The sequence below is a fragment of the Poecilia formosa genome, unplaced genomic scaffold, assembly GCF_000485575.1.
Source record: "Poecilia formosa unplaced genomic scaffold, Poecilia_formosa-5.1.2 Scaffold1189, whole genome shotgun sequence".
Classification (NCBI taxonomy): domain Eukaryota; kingdom Metazoa; phylum Chordata; class Actinopteri; order Cyprinodontiformes; family Poeciliidae; genus Poecilia; species Poecilia formosa.
Window position 1 is genome coordinate 1 of NW_006801128.1, and position 5,343 is coordinate 5,343.

The following is a 5,343-nucleotide window of genomic DNA, read 5'->3' on the forward strand; positions in this document are numbered from 1 at the left end:
ATCAAATTAAGAAATAAACATGACTAGAAACACTGCAGGGAGGCTGAAATAAGAAATAACTAGAGAGATAAAATAGAATTAAACTATCGTAATTAAAGAAGGCTTGACATGGACTCAGACAAGCAAGAACAGAACCTTAAGTAACTAAAGAATAAACCTAACTAGAAACACTATAAAGGACTGAAAATAAGGAAAGCAATAATATAATTCTAACTACACTAAATACCTCAAATAATATCAAAAGGACCATGAAGGGCTAAACTAGTGAATTAAAACATGAAGCTAAATAAGATGAAAAGCAAAACAAACCCAAAAACCCAGTGTCCTGACAGTTTGCTTGTTACATTACATATAACAAGCAGATGTCTGATTATATAATTACTTTAATCACATAAAATATTTCTTTAAAAATATAATCTTTCATTACATGTATCTTTATTACCTGAAATATTTAAATATCAAATTTTTACTTAAAATGTGATTCATTTCTTCACCAGTTTACATGCATCTTGAAGAACTGGAATCAAATGTTTCATGAATGTTTACCACATTAAATTATTGAATGAGAGAAAACAGCCACTTCCAACTGTACACATATTTCAACACAAATGGTTCCTGTTCCTCTTCAGAGTCTTGCTGAGCTCCTCTCCTTGCGTTTCCTCCTCAGCCTCTCCAACTTGCTCCTCATCTACATCCTTTGGAACTGTGTTTTCATTATTTACCTCTTCTGGGGTAAATAGTAAAAACAGTCTCTGTAACTTGCTCCCCCACTTGTTGATGGTCTTACTGTATCGCCTCTTTAATTGACGCGCCTGTCGGTCCAACGTTGTGGCGTTTACCTCAGTGACCCATATTCAGCACTGGAACCCAGTCAGGATTGAGCTCATCCATTTCATATGTTGGTTTGCCTTCAAGAGGACATATCAGAACACACATCAGTATTAATACTGTAAATCTGATAACACTAGTAAAATAGTTTACTTCACAATAATGTAAGAACCTCGATGTCCACTGACAAAACTCGGACTACGCTACATAAACAATATAAGCCCGACCTAAACAAGGTTGACCCACTTAAATGAACTCAGCATAAACTGATCATGAGTACACCTGGACAAAATCATAGCAAAAATAAATTATGACACACCAACAAAGCAAATTTAAACACTCACCAGTATGGAAATGTCTGGAGCAAACTTGTGGGTATCTGGGGATTTTGGAGAACGTAATATCAGGACGTCTCAACCACTGATACCAGGACATTCGTCTTCTTTTAGTTAGCTCCGATAGCTTAGCCTCCTCTCGTTTCCAAGCAGGAAAATGGTGAAACGAAAGTCCGTTTTACATCTTTTTACCTTTTCGGTCGTGTGATCGGACATTACACCCAATAACGCAGCAAGTTTGTCCCATAGCTAAAATATTTTAAGTAACTTGGATTAAAAAAATCTGCAAGACTGTTGTTTTTGTGGGTTATGTTTATGGACCCAAAAGATCCAATATTAAATATTAAAAAAAATAATCACATTTGTTACCCGTAATGTTCAATTGCATAAAATTCTAGGACAGGATCTATTTCATTACATATTGACTTACCTGAAATATATTAAATACAACAAATATTTACTTAAAGTGTGTTCTATTTCATAAAATTTACTTGTAACCTTTATTGTTTAATTACACGTTAAATGTTTAAAGATGGGCTCCATCTACAGCAGTGAAGTCACATTCCAAAGCTCTATTCAGGGTTGGTAGATAAGTACGTATTCCCTGGACTTTCTAAGTGTGCTCTAAATTTGTAAAGTAATGAGTACTCCACAGTTTCTAAGTAATAATAAAAACTAAGTATTCCTATTCTGGAAGATTTTTTTTCTGGATTCTAAGTTCGTTCTAATTCCTTTTCTGGGTTGCAAAAGGAGTCTCTCTGCATCTAAATAGTGAGTACTTTACAGTTTCTAAAAAATAAGCTAAAGAGTTACTAATAAACTAATAAATTAGAGTCTCTGGATTCCAAGTTTGTTCTAGTTCCTTTTCTGGGTTAAAAGTGAGTACTCCACAGTTTCTAACAAAATAAAATAAAAAGAGGAAAGGACACATTAGGGCACATGGCAACATTCAGACAAAACAAAGACATGAGTGAAGGCGGTGACGTCACAGGGCCATGAAACCACGTTGCTCAGCCTCCCGGCAGAAGTCCAATAAGATGTTGTTATCAAGGCATGTCCTTGGGAGCGCTCAGCTCCACAACTGCATGGATAACAGCAGGGGGTGAGGTGGAAAGGAGTGTTATGTTTATATATCTTCAAGGAGACTGAAAATATGCAACCCTTCCAAGGCAACACAGGAAAAGCCAATTCAGATGCAGAATGTCTGAGGTCGGGTAGATTATAAATCTCAATCTTCCCTAAAGTCCCTAAAGTGGATGGATGTAAGTATGTATATCATCTCATAGTTGCTTTGAAAAAAGTAGTCAGTATTTGAAATGATCTTTTTAAATTTATGTTTATCTGATATAGTATAGATATAGTGTCTGGAATGTTTGCTGCATAATGTAAGACTTAAAGTGGTCACAACCAATGTTCTGTGTGACTTTTGAACTCCCTTTAATAAGCCGCTTGAGTTTCTATATTATGGTTTATTGTGGTTGAATGAAACATATTATCCTGACTCATTCTTTTTATTAAGTTGAGGAATCATGCAGACGTATCAGAGAGAAGCTTTTCATTCTCCTGTCTGGATGCAAACACAGCTCTGATCCAACATGTCTGCTCAGACATTACAAGGCAGAGTTAGATGGTCAGCAGAGAAGCATCTTTTCTGACAATCACCAGAGAAGTGAAGTTGCTTAGCAACCTTTGGCCTTGATGATAGGAAATGATGTAAGGCAGAAAAAGACAGAGAAAAAAAACAGGTCAGTGGATAACAGATGCACACATGGAGAGGGAGGAAATAATGACCGTTTGATCTTAATCTTGAGAAGGGGTTAAAGTGATATGTTAATCTGCTCTAATGGTCTCACTGATCTGAGTCCATTAGTGGTGACCTTAAATATATAAACACACAACACTCTTACACAATGCATGACCTGAGCTGCTCTGCTGTCTGCTCCTACAATTTGTGGTAAAACACATCTGATCCTCCATGTCCTGTCTTCCTCCATCCAGCCCCCCCCCCCCAGGAAACCCGACTTCAGCTCTCCGCCTGTTCACTGTGATCAACAGTCACGCCATCCTTTACGCAGGGTCTTCACACATGCACACAGACACACACAAGCATGATGAGGCTCATTCCTGTCTGCTCAGAGGGAGAGGGAGGTGGTGACATGTGGAGCCATGTTTGAAGGCAAATAAAAGCGGATTTTTATTAGGAACGTCTCCTGCTCCCCTGCTGCCTAATGTAAGACTCCACCAAGTGTTCATTCGATGTCACTACATCTTTCCAAGCTATAGAAAATATTGTTGAAAATATGTTGAGCCTCATCGGACTCTGAATCTCAACATGACATGTGAGGGTCTGCTTTCATGGTCAGTTGGCATGTCGTTTTAAATCAGTCTAAGATGTCTTTGTTTGCATTTTTAGAAGTATACAAAAGTAAAAATAAATCCCTAATTTCCTTACATTTTGCAGAAATTCCTTAAATTGTTTGAAGTGGTCTGAATCAACCGTTCTCCAGGCCTCCTGAAAGTGTTTCAGAAGAATTATTTATGTGTATTTTAAATCTATGAATCATTCATCCATGAAAAGTATTTAAAAAATCAAGATTAACTGATTAATCTTGATCAATTAATCTCAAAATTAACTGATCAAAATTAAAATTGGTTCTTTGCAGGCCACTTTGCAAAGAACCAATTTTAAACTTACTCAGTACTCCGATTAACAAGTCACAGAGGCACAAATTATTTCAGCTTATTGAGATAAAAATGAGCATATGGAAAGAAATTTTATATATATTCTTACAACTATAATTCACATACACTGTATCACTTTAGTGATTAAAGTTTAGTCCGACTAAATGTTTCCCATTTGAACTCAGTTAGGATTACCAAAATAATTTATTGTTGCTAGATGTGAGAATCAGAGAATTTGTCTACTTTCTCCAAATTCTGAAGTTTATACACACTAAGATTAGTGGTTTGAGAAAACCCAATTGATGTCATGGCTTTGTAATTTCTGATTGGTTAACTCACAACATTTTACTTTGCCTATAAAAATTAATTTAATGGCACACCTCAAACATATTGCCTCTTAGTGTGGAGATGGTGTGAAAATCACCCCAAGCTGAATGGAACACAAAGATGTACTTTCACAGTATTGATTCAATTTTGGGGACAATTTCCAAAGATGTGGAGGCGCCACGTTCATCTGTTCAAGCTCAGGAAGGAGATGAGACTTACAGAACATTTTCAAGTCTTTTAGGGATTTGCTTTTAATATTTAAACTTCTTCCTCCAAACATTGAAACATTTCAAAGTGGAAGTTGTTTCGTTTCAGTGCACATGAATGCAATCTGTCATAAATCCAGAGAGTTTCACTATAGGCACACTAAAAAAAGAAATTAGTTGAACCAAACTAATTGATTATAACAGGAAATAAGATCAGCTACCATAACTATGCAGATGATACACAGCTCTACATCATGATGTCACCAGGTGACTCTGAACCCATCCAATCACTGAATAGATGCTCAGAACAGATAAATGTGTGGATGTGTGTCATGGAAGAAATTACTTTAACAAGAGTCTGGATGAGAAGAAATAAGAAATTTATTAAAACCTCGCAAGGTGAGAACAGAAATATAGAGTCAAAGGAGTCTGTCAGTCTGCTCTGACTAACAGTGGATCTGTACCAAAACTTTCTCCAGCTAAACAGAAACAAACTGAAGTTATTATCTTTGGACCTAAAGAGGAGCGAACTAGAATCAATGCACAGCTTCAGTTATTACAACTAAAACCTAGTGATCAGGCCGAAACCTGGGAGTAGTGATGGACTCTGACCTGAACCTTCAGAGCCACATTAAGACAGTTACAAAGTCGGCCTTCTATCACCTGAAGAACATTTCTAGGATTAGAAATGCTATGTCTCAGTGTTCAAAAGACCCTTAAATATTTTAAGTTTGGTGTTGAGTATTACTCTTGGTATTATGTGTTTTCTGTTCAGCGTTACTTTTGTCCCTTAAGGCATACCGTAGTTAGGCTAGTGATGACATCGACCCCTTGCCGTAGCCAACGTTGCTGGTATCTGGTGGGGAAGTTTGGTAACCGAACCACTGAAAGACTTGGAAGATATGTCTGTTCTCCTTATAAGTGCGTCATTGATGAGTAAGTTGCAATATTTGAGTGTGTACTGC